Source organism: Meles meles, chromosome 15, assembly GCF_922984935.1.
Source record: "Meles meles chromosome 15, mMelMel3.1 paternal haplotype, whole genome shotgun sequence".
NCBI lineage: Eukaryota > Metazoa > Chordata > Mammalia > Carnivora > Mustelidae > Meles > Meles meles.
Window position 1 is genome coordinate 63,335,219 of NC_060080.1, and position 21,234 is coordinate 63,356,452.

Genomic DNA, 21,234 nt, shown 5'->3' on the forward strand with positions numbered 1-21,234 from the left:
ATTATTTATTGCCTATGGATTTCTTTTTCTTTTCTTTTCTTTTTTTTTTTTTTTTTTTAAGAAGGTAGCATGCTTGGTATATTGAGAGTAGTTTGGGACAGATATCAGGGTGAAGAGGGCTGGTCATCGCAAACATAAAGCCAGACACAGAGGGGCCATTTCACAATTAGAGGATGGTCTTCTGTAGAGGTAAATCAAGGGGGGCAAGCAGGCTGAGTTGTCATTTAGCCTGGGCCTCTGCTTTATAGAGAAGTGAGACTGAAGGAGGCCCCTTCTCCCCATGGGCAAGCAAGGAAATAAGATATCATTTGGAATGTCAGCTCTTTTGCAGCTTAATTATTGAGTATTTTCTATGTTTCTAACACTCACAAGAGTTATGCTTTACACAGTAAGTATTGTTCAGAAAAAAATGGAGCCAGTGTTGACCCCAGTTCTCAAGAGCTGCTTTATGAAGAAAACTGAATCTAGGCCTTAGACATTAAGTGAAATGTAATGAAGTACCAGAGAGATACAGGACTAGCCCAAGTGAAGAAGGGTATGTTATGTGAGAATGAGGTCTGAGGGAGTATTTCAAATGCAGGAGAGACATGTAGTAGAGGATATTGTAGAAACTGTATATGGATGGAGGGGATTAGAATCATATCATGGAAGTTCATGATTTAAACTTACTGTTCAAATTTAACATGTCTCCTTCTAATACTCTGATAGATCTGGATGCCCATTTTTATTTAATGATTAAAGACTTACATAGTATTAATTTTCTAAGCTTTTGTCAAATACTAAGTCATTTACACCTACTAAGAGCCCATAAGGACTTTCATAATTCCCTTTTTTGCGAATGAGGGAACCAAAATACAGTAAGTAATCAGCCATACACAAACTAGAACATGTATGTGGTCCTCACATTTTCCTTCACTTGCTGGCTGGTACCAGAAATCCTCCCACTGTAGCTTAGTCTTTTAGGTTGTAAGTGACTTCTCTAGGGCATTGCAAATTCTAGCAGGTAGAATAGTAGCACTTTAAGTTCTTAAGTGTCATGTGTCAGGGCAGAAGAAGGCATAGGTGGGCACTGAAGCAGTGTTGAGGGAGTGGGGAGATGCTATCAAGGAGAAGAATGAGAATGGCTGGTCTGGAGAGGCGCAGACTAGCTCACCTCATATCTGTGCTGGGCGCTAACCTGGGTTAGGAAGTCAGAAATGACCGTTGGCTTTCAGACACAGGGGGGCCTACTGAAAGAGGTAGTTTAGGAAAATCAGCCAACTTGTGCATTTCCTGAAGTGATAAGGCTTTAGGTATATAGTAGGCTTGACTCAGCCAAGATTGTAAGGCAGCATCCTATGTGAGAATCAGGCAAAGGTCACTGAAAACCTTACAGGAAGTGATTTACTATCTAATATAGCGGTTAGTCTAACTTGAACTGGGTCTACACCTAGAGAAACAATACTGAATCAATATGTCTTGAACCAGAGTGTGTATTTACTTCTCCTATGTGGTCTGATCCTACTGTCTTCACAGCCAGGTAAATGGACAGAATTAAAGATTTACTCCTCATAGGAACTCTACAGCTCTCTCTAGGCTGAAAGCCAACTGTTCAAGTAACTCTGTAGCTTTCAAACTTGCTAGAAAAAAACTTCCTTAACTAGCTTAGAGTAGCACTTGATTCTAATACAGTATTATTAAACATTTAGTAAATTCATGGGATCATTTAAAATGCTCCGGTTCATTTGGAAAGCCTGAGGGTTTTTTCTGCCCATTTTCAATTAGTCCTTATATTTCCTCCCTTTCTGTCCTCCTCTGTGCCCTGTTGTCCACCAAAGCTTCTTTTATAGATCTTAAATATTGAAAATTCTGTCTTTGTTGGTCTTAGGTCATGCCTTTCCAAATGACCCAGCTGCCCCAATAGAAGGGAAAACTTGGCTTTTATGTTTCCCAGGAACCTTCTAGATAGATCTTAGATAGTGCTCCTGGCAGTAGCCTATGTGTAACATTTTTTTTTTTTTAAATCAGAGATAAAACTTGTTATTCCATGTAGGTTTCTTGCTTGACTTCATAGCTGCAAAGCCTAGTCTAAAATGAACTCCTGAATGTTCAGTTTCTCTACTCTTTATCACAAGGAACATCAATACTAAAAAAAGGTCCAGTGGTGCATGTACATAAGGCTTTGTGTCTCCTCACATATGCTCTAATACAACAATTACAGCAGAGTCTCTGTTTCTGATAAAACTGTGAACTGGCCCTTAACATGGACAAAGAATTACTTCTATAGAATACAGGTGGGCACCATTTTCTGCCTGCCCAGCTCCCTCAAACTTGCCCCCAGCAATGCCATCTTGACTGAAGAATGAAAGTAGAGAAACAAGACAACCCCAGGAGCCTTCACTCCCTCCACCCAAGCTGCCTAAAGTCTATGGCTGGAGTAGAGTAGCCTTTTAAATTTCTCTCTGTGGCCCTGTGTGCTTATTAACAAAAAGGGCTAGTTGATTGCAGATCATGTTTCCCAGGAATTCTGCAGAGGGAGACCAAACTAATAATTGCCAGGGGCATCTTTGTACAGATGGTTATATGCACAAAGTGTTTTGCTGGAATCCTATTTTTAAATTGGTTAAAAATCAATTGGCTAACCATTACATCAGGACTGAAAGTTACCAGAAATTTAGTTGAAAAGAAATTTCCATTTTGAGGTTGAAGGGGCGCGTATCCTGAATAGAGTTAATTGGCTTAATTCCTCACATTTGGAATAAACACACAATAATGTCTAAAATTTAGCTGTGGTTTCTAGAAGTCATCCAACTGACAGCAAAGCTCTCTCCTGAGCTAGGGAAGATTTGCCATGTTTCATCCACTAAACTATTATTACGAGCTGAGTTGTAAAACTACCTTGAACAGACTTAGAACATCATTCTATCCAATGGTGGCAGAAGTTTTCCCTTAACAGATACCTTGTGTCTCATATATTATTAATTTTGTCTTCAAAAAAATAAATACCTTTACAGTTTTTTGATTTGTTTTTTGCATTTACATTTTGAATGCCTGCTTTTGGGGACAAGGTTTTGAAAGACTATTTCATTTACATTTTTAGTGGTATTATTTAGTTTTGAAGTACAGCTAAACTTCTTACAGCACTCTCAGAGTTAAACATTACTCTCTATGTGGGACTCCTAAAATTTGAAATTTTATTTAATTCTCTAGAACAGTAATAATTCTAAGAGGTATTATATCTTATGCCCAAAATAGGGGTCCCACATCACAGTTAAACTGGTCCACTTCCTCTCTAAAGCAACTCAGAGCCTATAACATACTCATGTATACCGTGACTCTCCAAGAGAGAAAGACGTTTCCCAGAGTCCTTTTATGGTGAGACGTTTTGAAGGACCACTGTCCCAGGAAACAGACTTTGGTACATATTGCCTTCATGTAAATTTTTTCTTCTTCATAAGAGGAAAAGTGTTGCATGAGAAAATGTGTCAGAGGAAGACAGGCAGGAGGTCAGAGAAATGCATTAGAAAGGATTCCTGAAGATTTGGGTAACTAACTTCACTTGCTTTATATTATGTGTGCCCCAAACCAGTTCTGCAGTTAGGCCCAAATAATTAAGCGTGAAGGATGTATCTTATCATCAGAGCTCATGAGAACCAGTACTGTGGATATCCTTCACAGAGGCTCTCTTTGAGTCGTAGTAGAGGAAGCAATGGGATGTGCGCCAGATTCCATTTCCCTTCCTTCATAAGCCATTTTCCCTAAGGCCTGCAAGAGCAGCTCATGAATAGCTGGGAGCCAAATTTGGCCCATTTAAAGTATTATTGCATTGTCCACCATAATGATAGTAATAACCTTGTAATGAGTGTGCATAGAGCTAGCCCCAGTACAAAACCCAGAACCAGCCACACTCCTTGAGTGTGCATAGTGAATACCAAAGACACCTTCCATTCCCCATCAGGGGGCAGTCTCTGTGGAAAAAGTAGGTGATCACGTTCTTTCTGACATTTTGGCCTCTGGCCATGAATATTGAGAGCTGTTATTCTCTGAGGCTACCCATTTCCTTCTCCAGCAGCCTTTAATGCTTGCTGTAAGTATGCTACCTTATAACCCATATGACCCGAAATAATGTCAACTGTCCATTCCACAAAGTATTCCTCAAAGAAGGTCAGATTCAATACCTAATATCAATGTAAGAGCTTCAGCTAATTCCACAGGATGTAGAAATCCATCTACAGATTTCTTTCTCTGTAAGTATAGAGATTTGCCTTCACTTGTCTCAACTCTGGTGCCTGCAGCTACCCCTCCACAGCTATGTTTTTCAATTTTAAGCCTCTTTTTTTTTTTTTTTAATTGGCAAGCGTTTATCAACTACCTTCATTTTGTAAAGGGATTTAGAATGGTTTTTCAGAAATTAAACCCCAGCATAAGATAATTTCTTAACATATTTTTTTAAATTTTTTGGAGTTTTAAAATTCCAAAATGGAATGGAAGTGAAAGAAGGATGGGAAAGGAGGAGTAGGACAGAGACATAAAACAGCACAGTGAGAGAGGCAGAGAGAACGGTTGACTTCAGAGTGAGAGAAGCTAATCTGAAGCTGATGTCTGCAAATGATGCTGTTCTTTGATATGATGCTTTTAAAATAATTACATAAGGTAATAAGATATGTGGAACAGCTATGAACAAGTTAATTGGCTCTATTTGAATTTCATAGGCAGGATTACCATGCCGAGTAACTCTCATAATGCTATGTCACCAGGAACACCACTCTTCAGTAATGGTGATCCTTTACCCAATCACCAAGTAATGCCGGGAGAGTTGAACCATTATAGTAAAGGTTAACTAAACCATTGCATTGGTCTTTGTGTGTGTGTGGTTTTTGTTTTTTTTTTTTTAATTATTTCAAATTGTTGTTGTTGGTGTTTGGTTGCAGAACTGAAGTGACTAAAAAGAGATATGAGGGATATAAAATCAATCACTTAGACATTTCCTTACGTCTCCAACTTCGCTTCAGAATTCCACACTTGTTTAGAAATGCTGTGCACATTAGAGATGAAAATCAGGAATTGGGATATTTGCGAGGTGACTATTTTCAAGTGCTTGGTGCATGAAAGCCCAGAACGCCTAGAACTTTCTCACCACTCAGGCCCATCAGAAAGAGGTACATACCACATGCAGCTTTTGGGTACTGTGCCAAAGTCTTAGATCTTAAGGTTATCTTAAAATTGCTAGTAGCCCTGAAAATGATGTGATTTCACAAATTTAAACATGTATGATGTTCATTCCTAATCTTTGCTGGATGATTCAGCAGTGTTGGCTGTCAATCATTTACCCTGGTTGATTGAGTTCATCCCAGTCTGCTTTGTGAAGGAAGAACCTTTGGGTTACAAATGAGAGATAGACTGAGTCATCCTGCAGAGGGACTGTGTAATATGCAGATTTCCTCTTCATTCATTGCCTTGCTAATCCACAGCATTATTTCAGCTGGGAGCTGCAGGATGTGACCAGTTAGCCAATGGAGATCTGCTCTCTGGACTTCCTGGTGGCATGTTGTTACTGAAGTCCGGCCTGATAATAGGGTGGTTCTCAGTGTAACGAGCTGGCATACCCAGAGTGAAGGAGAAGCTTCTAAACGAATGCACAGCTTCCATTGGCCCCAAATACTCTATTTATTCACAAGCTTCAGCTGTGTCCCAAGCAGAAAAAGATGGACTGAATGGATACAAATCAAAAGATTTTTCTGAGGACAGAATTTTTCACCTTTCCCCCCCACCCCGAGAAAGAAGAATACGAAGCTGACTTTCAGCATTTTTTTAACATGGCATGCTGACTTCCCGGTGCGTTTGTGGCTCTTGTTTGTCCTCTCAGATGCTTTAGGAAGTTAGCTCTTTCAGCTCACCTAGAGTTGATCTCATTAATAAAAGAATGACTTTACAGAAAAGAGTTTCTAAAATTATACTCTAACTCCGGACTGCAAGAGTTGGCTTTTTCAGCCTGAAGATAAATTTCTTAAGCATTAAGCTTACTTTATCAAGCATTACACCTGACATTCTCTCATAAATTTTGCATATATTTTAACTTATTTTAATATCATGTGGGCTTGGTTTATAATATTCTCATGCAGTTACTGAAGTTGAGTCCTCAATCATATATTAGTCGTAGGAAAGCTTAACCCTTCCAAAATATAACTCGACTTAAAATAACATCAGCTACGTTTTCTTAGGAGTACATTTACTTCTTTGCTTATTTATCCTGCACTTGGTGTGTGTTGAAACCGGTCAGACACAGTTGTGTGACTCTTACGGGGGTGCAGATAATATTCTGACAAGGTCACTCTTGGGCACACCTTTTTTAAAAACCTCGTGTGCCACATTCGTAGGTGTAATCAACATCGTGATCTGGTCAGAGAGACAGGTTTCCGAAGACGGAGTGCACTGCTTACAGGAACGACAGACATTCGAGTCAGGGTAGACTGTCACAGGTGTCACTTTGTGACGACACAAGGAGCCATGTGACGGGAGCGAACAGGCTTCAGCTAGCTACGTTTCCGAGGGCCCCGCCTTTACTTAGCCTCAGAACGCAGGTGTTTAGCCACATCACTGAATCTGCACAAGCATCTGGCTCCACTGTTATGACTGAGTTGGCAGGTCAGTCAATTCACACAAATGACCGAGTCAGTGAAAAAGCCTGGGCCTGAGTGTTGGACTGAACTGACCAGCCTCTTCAGTCCACATGGCTGGTTTGTTCAGAAAGACAAAAAGTAGAAAGTAAGATATTTGTATAATGATTCTGTTTAAAGAATATATAACAGGACCTACAGTGAATTAATGCGGTCAGTTTCATGCTTGTTGGTTAACAGAACTCGAGAGAATTAAGGAATAATACTGTCATATCAAGAAGATTGTCTCACAAAGGACTAACGCCAAAGAGCTCAAAATCCGTGTCCCGTAAGCATGTAACCTTATCCAAAACAGTGTTAATAACACGGCTGAGCACTATGTCAGGCACGATCCTTAGGGCTTTCCACTTATTATTTCATTTCATTGTCACAGCAACATCTTGGGTGGCTTATGAGGGCTGATGTGAAGAGCTAACAGATTGGACAAGACAGAGCTTTCAGTATCACCATACTTTTTTGATTGTAGAACTTCTATTAACTTTTTCTTTTTCTGCTTGGTAAAAATATGGGAGGGTATTTTATAAGTGTATACGGGGCACACAATTTTCTCTTTTGTTTTAGGCTAGAATATGATTTTTCATAGCACTGGAGATAGATGGTCTCATTATCTTCTTTTCAAAATGAAGACTGAGGTTCCAGAGAGATTAATAAAGTTATCCAAGTCAAGAAGTGGGGAAGCCCAGTTTTGAACCCAAAGAGTCTAGCGCTTAAGTTTACTCCTAATCACTCCTAATCACTGTGCTGTCTTGGAAACCACAACATGTAGTTAACTAGAAGATCCAGGTTTCCAGCACTCCTATCTGGGCAGTCCAGTTGCTAATATAGTCTCGCTCAACCACATCCTCAATATTTAAAAATTTTAACACATATCATTCTAAGAAAGAAATCAGACCCTTTCTAAACAGTATCTTAGGTATCTACCAATATCACTGTGAGGTAAGTGTTTAATACTGTGTCTGAGAGTACTACCATTAAATGTAAATAAACATGCTTTTAAAACTGGGATCACAATCTGTCTATGAGAATGAAAAAAAGGATTAAGAAGCACTAACCTCTTCTCATCATTTTGCTCTACAGTGCATTTGCCTCGATCAGACATAGGTCTCTTCCCAAGATATAATCCCAGGGACTCAAACATTAAGCCATTATATTGAGAGAGTACTTTGTTTGTTGGAAAGACTAACAAAAACACATATCTGGACGTGCATATTTCCTTGGCTCTGCCATTAGACTCATATTTATTTTGCTTCTGTCAAATAAAGACCTCAAGACCTGAGAAAAAGTAGTGTTCTTTGAACCAGTCTGATATATGTAAGAGTTTCTTTTACTTTGTCTTAGTGAGGGGTAGGTCTTGAACAAGAGAAGAGTATAATGTCAATGAAATACATAGTGATGGTGAGGAGAAGGCAGAGCCTTCCACTGTACTTCTGAGAATATAGGAAGGTGGTTCACAGTGTCACGGAAGGTCATCATGCCAGCAGCTCTGAGAACTCCATCTCTATGCCTCCCTAAACAGACCATGACAACAGAAAATTAGGCACTGGTTTTCTCTCATTTTATCTCTGTTTTTATTTTGCTGCTTTGTGTTTTAAACTGCTGATTTATTCTCTTTACAGCAACTGTCATTAATTGATTCATTTATTCATTCACACATTCAACAAAACGTGGGACCTTCTTTGTGACCTTACCAGATACTTTAGTAAGTGGTGCTGAAGAAACAAAGATGAAAATACATGGCTTCTGTCCGTAGAAAGCTCATAATCTAGGTGGGAAACAGATGTGTCAACAAGTATTTGCAATGACAACAATGTATGTGTGTGCACAAAGTGCGGTAGGGACATGTCACATCCGGAGGGTCCGCCGCGAACATCAGAGAGGACTTCCAGAAGGGGAATACATATAGACCGCGGCTTTAAAGAATAAAGAAAAGTTTTAGGAAGGCCTTCTAGGCTAATGCAGAAACACAGAGGGCAAAGAGGAGATGGCATGTTTCTGGAATAAGTCATTCAGTCTTGCTGGATCATCAGAAAGTGACAGGGAAAGATCTACAAAGGAGTGGCCAAGCAAGACAGAAATGAGACCCTGAAAGATAAACAGTGTTGCCATTCAGAGGAATTTGCCTTTCTCCTGATGGAGGTGGGCCACTTTTGAAGAGTTTTGCTGAGAGTGTGAGAGTGATAGGATCTGATCTAAATGGTACAAGACCACTCAGATGTTACGGAGAGCATAAATTAGAGGAACAAATGCAAACATCCATGTTTGAGGCATTTAAATTTTTTTTTTCCAAGAGATCCATCTTCTTCCTTAAAGCTTTGTAATTAATGAATGTAGATTTGGGTGTTTCAAAATTGATAGATTTGCTATAATTTGATATGTTAGAACATATGCTTGTGAGTCATATCTCTGATAATCTTACAAACATTTGCAATTTCTGATCTATTTTGCCACAGGCAGCTCAGTTCTATAGAATAAAGCTCATTTTGGTGCTTTGGAGGTACAAAGAAAACAATAGGATCATGCGGCTAACAGGCCCACCATGTGCACTGGTGGCCACAAAGAAGGAAATGTGTACTTGTTGCTGGAAATATGAACATCTTCTAGTGTGTTTTTAATTCTATTAGGAACTTGCACTGCCCTGCATGTCTTAAAAAGAACCAAGCTTATTTTTAGGCTGAAGCTCTCAATGGGAAGTAAATAATCCTTGATTCGCCCAACCAGCAATTAGTTCTGTTTGCTGAGTACCTGAGTCATCTCATGGTATTTTGGCACAATGCTGGTAGTTTTCAACAAACTTACCATAGGGTCAAAGGATAATTTCTTCTGCTTACTGCATAGTATAGGTAAGGTGAAATAGCACAGCAAAGACAATTTGTTTCTACTGCGGTCATTATAGAAATTGACATGAAAGAAACATCTTTCTTCAGAGCTAAGCTCTTCTCAGTGTGGCGCTGGAACAAAATCCTAGCGCAAAGCCCATCTTAAAATGCCAAACCCAGAACAATTTGGCATAAATAAGACGTGGAGTTAGCTGACATGAGATACTGCATTTATTCCATTGTTGGCGAGGACAAAACTGGGCCACTGTTGTCACAGGTGAAAAGTGTTTTCAAAAGTCTGCTCTGGTGCTTGTTAGATAAGGGGCTGCCTTAGTCTGAATAACCTGAACAAGATTTATACGCATCACTTAAATGCACTCGTGTTTACACTACGTCCTTGCTCGCCGGTATTAACAGTGCAAGGGCAGTGCGAGCGACATCAAGCGAGGAGACCTCAAACAACCTTTGGGGAAGTGATAGGAGGCTGCTTAGAAGAAAACAGATCTTCTGAATCGGCTTCGACTTGTGGACTTGTGGTGCGCAGCAAGCCCTCCCCTGGGGTGAGAAGAGACCCCAAACTGCTGTTACAACCTAGTAGAGAACTTCCTTCAGCTGGGGGAAACTTTCTGAAACTAACTAAAAATGGTTACAGTATATTACATAAACCAGAGTTCTGTTGCCGTCCTCTCTCGAAAAGGATGCTTTGGAAAAAAAAAAAAAAATCACAGAACCAAATGACAGTCCTTAGTGTGGAGTTTTTAAAACACGCTAGTATACCACGATCGTAATGAAAGAAAGCCTTTATGGAAAGTTGGGATTCGTACCCACTTAGTGTGCGTTTTTACTGCTCAGGGATCCTCTCTTGAATGCTCTCACTCGGGGACAATTCAGCTCGTGCCTGTGCTCCTAGGGACTGAGCCATTTTCGAGTCCCTTTATGATCTCTGCAGAAATTATCTGTACTTCCAAACCATCAAATGTAGTGCGTGGGTGCAATGGCTGCCTTCCAGGGAGCTGAAAAGCTCTCATGACTTGGCATACGTCTTTCCCTGGGCCCTTCAGTAATGGCATTTCACTTAATACAATATGCCCCTAACTGAGTTTTAGTGATTTCAAATGAATTTAGTCTCCTTATCAATATCCTCTATTTGGTGGTGTGCTTGCTCTTCAGTGAGCTGTGCCGATAAATCCAACACAAGTGCTGCTTCCTTCCCTCTCAATTGTCTGGTCTCTCTCTCCCATGAAAGCAAACACCAGGCAGCAGAAAAGAAAGCTCTCAAAAACCTCATTTGTATCATAAATGTAAATATCAATAAACTCAGAAGGTTGACAAGGGCATGCTCTCAATAGATTTGGCCGTGTTGTTGGCTGTTTTACAAGGGAGATGCTGGAAGACTAGCAAACCCAAGTAGCTTGCTTGCACTCTTAAAAGGACATGTCAGAATTTGAACTCAGAAAAATTGTTGGCCTGTTCAGAAACGGGACTCAAGGAGTCCCATCACAGGGCAAGGCAGTACAGTCCTCGAAGGAAGGAAACAAAGTCTTGTCAGGAGTGTGGATTCTCCATGGCCTGTACATAGAAATCAGAATCGATTTGCAGTTGATAAGAACTATTTTGGTAATTTTGCTACTATGTATTATTTTGCGTGGATTGGGTTTTAGCATGCCTTCCTTGCTTCTTTTTTTAATTAAACTTTTTATTTTAAGATAACTGTAGATTCGTGTGCAGCTGTTAAGAAATAATATAATGAGATCTTCTGTACTCTGTGCTCAGTTCCTCCAAAAGCAGTGGCTTACAAAACTACAGTGGAATATGATAGCCAGGATACTGACCCTGATTTAGTCAAGATACAGATATTTCCATACGTCTTCTCCCATTCAGTAGGTTCTCTTTTAGTTTTGTTAATTGTTTCCTTTGCTATGCAAAACTCTTTACTTTAATATAGTCCTAATAGTTTATTTTTGCTTTTATTTCCCTTGCTTCAGGGAGGTGAATCTAGAAAAACATTGCTGTAGCAAATGTCAGAAAAATTACTGTCTGTGCTTGCTCTCTCTCTCTCTCTCTCTTTTTTTTTTTTTTTTTTTTTTCAGTTTTAGGTCTTACATTTTGGTCCTTAATCCATTTTGAGTTTCTTTTGTGTGTGGTGTAAGAAAGTAGTCTAGCTTCATTCTTTTACATATAGCTGCCCAGTTTTCCAGCACCATTTATTGAAGAGACGGTCTTTTTCCCATTGCATATTCTTACCTCTTTTGTCAAAGATTAACTAACCATACAAGTGTCAGTTTATTTCTGAACTCTATTCTGTTCCATTGATCTATGTATCTATTTTTGTGCCACTACCATACTGTTTTTGGTAGAGCTGTGTAGTAAGGCTCATTTTTCTTAATATGATGGTCTAATTGCCCCAGAACCATTTGTTGAAATGTTCTCTTGCATCCACTGAATTGCTTTGTACCTTTGAAAAAGTCAATTGGGACTTCCAGTTTCTGGTGCAGCATGTTAAAGAGCTTGGAAGTTACTGCTCCATACTAACAAAGCTGAACAAACTCAAAATCTACAACTCTTCTTAGATCCATCATATAAGTGAGGTTGCAGGGCAAACTGCTGACCCCCAAATTGGAAACAGGTGGGTGGGCGCAGAGAGTCACAACTTTCCAGAACAGAAACTCCTGAGCAGAAACTTCTGCAGAAACCAATGCCAGGGTAGAATCACCTAAACTGTAATCCGCAAATTGCTGGAAGCTCAGTGTGGACAACTCTGAGAGTTAACCACTCCAGGGAGATTCAGTAATGGGGGCTAGGGGGTAAGGTACAAACACATTTGTGAGGTTTACCTCCAAGAGCTCTAGGTTCTCACAGAAAATATTGGCGAAAAAGCCTCTAAAGCTTCCAGAAGGGGAAGGAGGAGAGGAACCACTTTGAAATATACCCGAGCATTCCCTTCTCTTCAACAAACCTGACCTCAGGAGAAGCTATTTTACCAAATAGTAATAAGGTTTTATCTGAGTCTTTCTGACCAGGGGAAAATCCTATACCTATGTCATGTAAGGAGTGAAAAAAATGGAAAGAACCAATGAGATTCACAGTCCAGGGGCACAGGCTCACCAGGAGACTGATACCAAATCATAGGATTATAGAACACTTCTCCCAATGTCTCACCACTACATTGCTGAATCTTATTCACTGCATTTCCTTCTGACGCATCATATCCACCTTTTGATAAAAAATTGCAAGTGTATACTAAATGTCAGGAACATAGTGTAAAAAGACTGAACAAGGATCAGAACCAGAAATGGAAGAAATGTTGGAATTATCAGACTAGGAAATTTAAAAAACTATAATTACTACGCAAAGGGTTTTAATGAAAAACGTAGACAATATGTAAGAACAAATGGATCACATAAGCAGAGATGGAAATCTAAGAAGGAATCAAAAGGAAATGCTGTAGATAATAAAGCACTGTAACAGAAATGAAAAACACCTTTGATAGGCTCATTAGCAGACTGGGCATGGTTGAGAAAAGAATCTGAGCTTGAAGATATAAGAGGAAATTCCAGATTGTGGAGGAAATGGAAGATAGGAGAGCCCAGCTTCCTTTTCCTCCCACAAAGATCCATCATTCAATAGAGCATTCTCTGCATGAGCAAAAACAGTTCTGGGAAACCTCTGGAGTCCACTTAGGACGTTTTAGCATTATCATGGAAGAAAAAATGAGAATAATTGCCGAATTCATTAATATTACAATATGGTGATATAACTACTTGATTCTAGTGTAAAGTTTAAAGGACAGAAGTATTAAAAATACCTATAGCTTCGGGGCACCTGGGTGGCTCAGTTGGTTAAAGCCTCTGCCTTCGACTCAGGTCATGATCTCAGGGTTCTGGGATCGAGCCCTGCATCGGGCTCTCTGCTTGTCAGGGAGCATGCTTCCTCCTCTCCCTCTGCCTGCCTCTCGCCTACTTGTGATCTTTGTCTGTCAAATAAATAAATAAAATCTTTAAAAAAAGCTTCAATTGTTTGTTAATGAATACACAATACAAAATACAAAAATGCAAATGGTGACATCAAAAACATAAAAGAGAGAATAAAGGGACAAAGTTTTTATACATCACTGAAGTTAAATTGTTACCAGCATAAAAAAGACTGTTACTTTATTCATATATATATACATATATATATATATATGTATTCCATATAGAAATGCTGTTTTATGTAAGCCTTACAAGTCAAAGCACAAATTAAAAAATCTACACAATTTTGCACAAAGCAAAAATCTACAAGACAAAAGATAAAGAGAAAGATATCAAAGCATATCTCTTTGGGAAATAATCAGTTTACAAAAGAAGGCAGCAATGGGGCACCTAGGTTAGGTGTCTGACTTGATCTCAGCTCAGGTATTATCTTAAGGTCCTGAGTTCAAGCCTTGCATTGGACTCCATGCTGGGAATGGAGTCTACTTAAAAAACAAAAACAAAACAAAACAAAACAACAACAACAACAAAAACAAAAACAAAGGAAGCAGCAAGAAAGGAAGAAAAGAAAGATGTAACTACAAAACAGAAAACAGTAAGATGGCGTTAGTAAATCTTTACCTATCAGTAATAATGCTAAGTGTTCATGGATTGGATTCTCCAACCAAAAGGCATGAAGTAGCTGAATGGATTAAAAAAAAAAAACAACAACAAACAAGACCCAACTATATGCTGCCTAAAAGAGACTCACTTTAGCTTTCAAAATACACATAGGCTTCAAGTGAAGAGATGACAAAAAATATTCCATGCAATTGGAAACCAAAAGATAATAGAGGTAGCCATGTTTATGTCAAACAAAATGGATTTGAAGCCAAAAATGGTAAGAGAAGACAAAGATACCCATTATATAAGTGGGTCAATTCATCAAGAAGTTATAATAATCATAAATATATATGCACTCAACATTGGAGAATCTAAATATATAAGCAAACACTAGCCAATCTGAAGGGAGAGATAGACAATACCATAATAGTAAGTAATGTACCCCACTTTCAACAATGGAGAGATAGATCATCTGGACAGAAAATCAACAAGGCAGTTTTGGATTTGAACCATACTTTAGAACAAATGTAATGAATTGGCATATACATTCCATCCAACGGCAACAGAATACACATTCTTTTCAAGCGCACTGAGGGAATTCTCAAAGTTATTGATATTGGGGAGGTTATGCATGTGTGGAGATGGGGGTATTGGAAACTCTGCAGTTTCCACTCAATTTTTCTGTAACCTAAAACTGCTCTAGGAAATAGTTTACTAATTTAAAAAATAAATAAGCCTGAAAGATCATTTGGGTATATTTGTGTAGGTCTATTTCTTGGTTATCTATGTGGTCCATTGTTCTATATGTCTATCCTTTGCCAATACCATAGGTCTTAATTACTGTAGTAGCTATATAATAAGTCTGGGAATGAGGTAGAATAATTTCTTCTACAATATTCTTTTTTTTTCTTCAAAATTGTTTTAGCTTTTCTAGTTGTGCAAGTTCCTTCTGACCTCTATGGTTTCTCATGATAAATCCTGTCGTTTGAGTATTTTTTCCTATGTAGAGAAGGTGCCATTTCTCTCTTGATACTTTCAAGATTTTTCCTTTGTGTTAAGTTTTCAAAAGTTTCATTACCATGTGTTTTGGTATGAATTCCCTCGGGTTTATCCCATGTGGAGTTTGTCTGTCTTTTTTAATCTGTAGATGTATAGCTTTTGCCAAATTTACAAAATCCACAGCCATTCTTTTTTTGAGAAGTTTTTAGCCCCACTCTTTCTCCTCTTCTTCTGGAACTCTGATGACATGAATATTAGTGGGTTTTTGTTGTTGTTGTTGTTGTTTATTTTTTTTATAGCCCTACAGGTCCCTTAGATTCTGTTCATTTTAGAATTTCAGTTTACTTTCTCTTTGTTCAGACTGGGTCATTTGTATTGCATTATCTTTCAACTAATCATTCTTCTGTTCCTTCCATTTTGTTGTTAAGTCCATATTTGAGTTTTTGATTTGTTATTATATTTTTTTCATTTTAAAGTTTTCCTCTGGTTTTTCATTTTCCATTCTTTTGAAAAATATTTGTTTCTTCACTGTCTTTATTTTTTCATTATTTCATGTGTGTTTGTAATCACTCATTAAAACATTTTTATGATGATTGCTTTAAATCTTGCCAAATAATCCTAAAATCTCTCAACTCTGTGTTGACATCCATTAGTTGTCTTTTCCTTCAGCTGGATGTCTGATTCTTAACATAATAAATGATTTTCATTGAATCTTTGGCATTTTGGTTATTATATTCTGAGAGTCTGCATTTTATTTAAATAATTAAGTATTTCTTATTTATTTACTAGATAAATATTGTCTTTCAGCTGACTTCCTCTGGCACTGCTCCAGCAGGCAGATAGAAATGTCACCTCATTATAGCCAGGTTCCTATAGAAATCCAGGTTCCCCACTCACCCTTCTTTGACACCCAAGGTGAACAGTATTCCTTATTATGCAGGCTGGCCTTCACTGATACCTTCCTGGCTGAGAAAGGTTGGGGTGTCTCTTTATTGCTCCAGTGGTCTCCACTGACACAGAGTGAGTTGTGGGAAGAGGGTCATGACTGCTGGATGAAAGTCATAACATTCTCCCATTTTGGCTCTGACACTTCTCCATTGAGGAAACGAGGAGTGGTCGGAATTCTCCTTATCTTCAAGTGAATGTCGATTCTGGGCCATGTGTTCTTCTCAAGCCCTTCCCAGCCCTGCTAAATAGTGTGAACTGAGTGATCTATGTGGGGGACAGGCCTAGCTAACAAGTCATTTTTTAAAAGATTTTATTTATTTATTTGAAAGAGAGAAAGAGCATGACGGGGGAGGAGGGGCAGAGGGAAAGGGAGAAGCAGGCTCCCCACTGAGCAGAGAGCCCAACTTGGGGCTTGATCCTAGGACCCCAGGATCATGACCTGAGCCAAAGCCAGATGCTTAACCAACTGAGCCACCCAGGCAACCCAGTCATTTTTTTTTTTTATTCAGAAATTATAGTGCTCAGGGAATCCAAATGAATAGTCTAACTCGAGTTTGAAAATACAATTAAAACAACTTAATAATATAAAGATAAATATTATATAAATACTTTCCTGGTTTCTTAACTCTCTACCTTTGGAGGTAGAGTTTGGAATTATCCTATTCATTTGATATGAAAGGAAAATTACACAGAAAACTGTACTTAATTAAGAAATCCTTTATGTAGTACTTTTTCTAGTTAAGGAATGCTTTCACCACTTACAAACATGCTCAAGAGCGGGCACACATTCAGGGAGATTTGCAGTTCCAAAAGGAAACTGGCTATAAGAAAACTTGAAAAAGTTTTAAAGAATGAAAGTTCAAAAAAATTAGTAGAACTAAAAAACAACAACAACAACAAAACCCATGCATCATTCAATTGAGGAATCATAATGACCTTAATTTTTTGAGGCCTCCATTTGCCTGGAAATTTTCAGAAAAATAAAAGTAAAACAAGTATGATTCACTGACCCACTTTCCTTAATTTACCCATTTAAAAATCCAGAGCTTCCTCAAATCTCCAGCAATTTTTCTCTTCTGTTTAAACCACTATACCAACATAATAATTCACTTTTCCAAGGGTAATTCCATCTTAAAATTACTAATTCAACTTCCAGACCTCAATACTCCACCCAAATATTTATTTCTTTTATTCCTAAAAACCTGCCCTCTTTTCGTGGGAAAAATCCATTTGAAACATTTTTTTTTCTTTAACCAAGCACACGTCTTGTATATATTTTTTTAAGTTAAAATGAATGCTGGATCTTACTATTTACAAGGATAATTTTCTAATCTGTCATGTTTATTCTTTGATTTTATAGCTTTGAGATGGGGTGTTTTTAATTAAAAGGGGGAGATCTGGTGACCAGTTCTAACGAAGCCTTACTGTTATGTCTTCAGTAATTACACAGTTCAGATGACATAGAGACTGAGATGAGCTGGGGCAGTGCACCAGCTCTGTCACCCACAGGTGTCACTGGGTGCCTTTTGCATGCTCTGTTTATGTCTCCCCACCTTCATCCTTTGGGCAGCATTTCAAGAAGTTGACCACCTTTTCTCCCTTGTCATTCTCTACCTACCTCGTTGACATTTCATTCTCTTGGTCCTTTCCTTTTCTCAGCTTTGTGTGGTCTTCATCTCATCTTCATGTTCTTTTCTTTTTCATCCTTTTATTTTTATGCAAGTAGAATGTATTATTGCCCTCTCCAGGTCTCTCTCTGTTTTAGTAAGTTAAAGGAAGAATTTTGTTTTGAATAGTTTATACATTCTCATGGTTCAAAGATCCATAGGGGCGCCTGGGTGGCTCAGTGGATTAAGCCGCTGCCTTCGGCTCAGGTCATGATCTCAGGGTCCTGGGATCGAGCCCCGCATCGGGCTCTCTGCTCTGCAGGGAGCCTGCTTCCTCCTCTCTCTCTGCCTGCCTCTCTGCCTACTTGTGATCTCCATCTGTCAAATAAATAAATAAAATATTAAAAAAAAAAAGATCAAAACCATATTACAAGTTTATGTTCAGAAGGTTCCTTTCTACTTTAATTATTTTCCCTTGCCACCGGAAAGGACTACCTTTATTAGTTTTGTGTGTTTCTAATGTTTCTCTTTTTTTGCATACAAGTAAATAAAATATATATTCTATTTTTCCAGATTTTTTACACAAAAGGTGACATGCTTTATACGCCATTCTGCACCATGTGTCTATTACTTAACCTTATATCCTGATGATCTTTACATGCTGTACAGCTTTTCAGTAGCTACTTAATATTTCATTTTGTTGATATACCCTGGTTCATGTAACCATTTCCCTACTAATGAACACTTTGTTTCCAATCTATTGCTATTACAAATATCGCTGTAATAGCATGTGACATTTTAGACCTGTCGCGGTGAGCCTATAACTTCTTGGGAGTGGAATGGCTGGGACAATGGCTCTCTTTTTTCCTCCTTCTATAAGCCCTAGTTTATACTCTCAAAGCTATAGGCTTTAACTTATCTCTGTTATGTGGATTCATCCCTTAATTATATCTTACACTCTAGAATCTGCCCAAGTTTCTCTCTCAAATGTTCAACCGTGTTCTAGACATTGCTACTTCAGTATTCCATCAGCACTCCAAATTTGTCAATTGTGGGATTTTCCTTTGACTTTTCCATTTTCAAACCTGTGCCTCTTCTCTCTTTTTTTTTTTTTTACCTAAAAATATTTTTTATAGCTAAAAAATAAACTTTCTTTTACTCCTTTTTCTTCCTTGCCTTTACTTAAACATGGACTTAATGTTTGGTCAGACTCCCCATCTTCTCTCTAAATCTTTCTTCGTTTTTTTTTCCATTCTTGTCTGGTACAGCATGAAACATGGGATATGGGTCATTTCACAGACTCTTCATACCGCACCTTCTTCTTTATCTCAGACCTGAGTGAGCCAGTAATGGAATAAATCAGGCTGCTGCTTCAAAAGGCAGTATAAGCTAAAATGTGATGACTTCACATTTTGTAAATTAGATGTCTCTCTGTTTACCGGGAGTTTAAAAATGAATATCCATAAAAAACAAATTTCTTGCCCATAGACGTTACTCAATTAAATGACCAGAACTAAATTAAACTTTCTGCCTTTTCAGTTTATTTTGGCTCTTGTGTCATCTGTTAACTTGAAAACTTACTTAATTAACTTTTGGTCATACATTTAGTGGTCAACACATTTCACCGCTATAAAATGCTATGAAATAAATAATTGGTATGGAATTAACAGGGTGATTCAAGCTCTAGAGCTGCTGGGTATATTTAGTTTTCATTGGGAATGTTAAACTTTCAAGAAAACTATTACTTCTGGCCACAGTCTTGCATTTTGTCTATTTTATTCTATTTTACTTATTTAGTTCCAAATAACCAAGCTTGACTTTAAAAAAAAATCTATTAACTTCGACAAAATTAACTTAGTTTTTTAGGTAGGCAGAGCCTTTCTCTAACATCACAGAATATCAGAGCCTTAGGGGAGAAAGACATCACCGAATGATCTTGCCTAATTTTTAAAAAATTTATTATTGACATGTAGTTGACATATGACATTATATTATTTGCTGATGTGCAACATAGTGGTTTAATAGTTCTAGACCTTACTCAGTGCTCACCACCATAACTGTAGTCACTCTCTGACCATACAACATCATTACAATATTACTGACTATATTCCCAACCTGTACTTTTTATCTCTGTGACTTACTTATTTTATAACTGGAAGGTGTTTTTCCTAGTTTATTTAGTTATTTATTTTTATTATGTTCAGTTAGCCAACATGTAGTACATAATCAGTTTTTGATGTAGTGTTCAGTGTAGTTGTATATAACACCCAGTGCTCATCATATCATGTGCCCTCCTTAATACCCAACACCCAGCTACCCTATCCCCCTGCCCTCCTCCCTTCTGTTACCCTCTATAACTGGAAGTTTGTACCTCTTAATCCCGTTTATCTGTTTTACTCATCCTCCCACCCACCTCCTCTCTAGCAACCACCAGTTTGTTCTCCATATCTAACAGTCTGTTCAGTTTTTTGTTTGTTTTTTTAGATTCCACATATAAGTGGAATATATATATTTATTTATATAAATATATATATGAATAAAGAAGATGTGAGATAGATATAAATATATATCTGTCTCACATCTTCTTTATTCATTTATTGATGGACGCATAGGTAGCTTCCATATCTTGGCTATTGTAATAATGCTGCAATAAACATAGCTTCATAATCTTTTTGAATTAGTGTTTTTTCCCCCACCTTGGGTAAATACCCAGTAGTGGAATAACTGGATCATATGTTATTTCTATTTTTAATTTTTTCAAGAACTCCATCCACAGTGGATGTACCAATTTATATTCCCGTTAGTAGTATATAAGAGTTCCCTTTTCTCCACATCCTCACCCACACAAAAAGATAATTTCTTGTCTTTTTGATACTTTGATTTGTAGACATTCTGACTGTTGTAAAGTGATATCCCACTGTAGGGTTTTTTTTTTTTACTATGTTTTTAATTTTAATTCCAGTATAGTTAACATATAGTGTTATATTCACTATAGTTTTGATTTGCATTTTCCTGATGATTAGTGATGTTGAGCGTCTTGTCATGTGTCTATTTGCCATCTGTATGTCTTCTTTAGAAAATTGTCTATTCGAGTCCTCTGCCCATTTTTAAATCAGATTGGATTTTTTTGGTGTTAAGTTGTTAAGTTCTTTATACATTTTAGATTATTAACACCTTAGTGGGTATACCATTTTCAGATATCTTCCCCCATTCAGTAGGTTGCCTGAGAAAACATCTAGAAAAATGTTTCTATGGCTGATGTCAAAGACATCTGTTTTCTTCTAGGGGTTTATGGTTTTAGGTCTTACACTTAGGTCTTTAATCTATTTTGAGTTTATTTTTATATATAGTATAAGAAAGTGGTTCAGTTTTATTCTTTTGCATGTAGCTGTCCAGATTTCCCAACACCATTTACTTAAAAGACTGTCATTTTCCCCCATTGTATACTCTTGCCTCTGATGTCATAGAGTAATTGATCATATAACCATGTTTTTTTTTTAATATTTTATTTATTTACTTGCCAGAAAGAGATCACAAGTAGGCAGAGAGGCAGGCAGAGAGAAAGAAGAAAGCAGGCCCCCTGCTGAGCAGAGAGCCCGACGCAGGACTTGATCCCAGGACCCTGAGATCATGA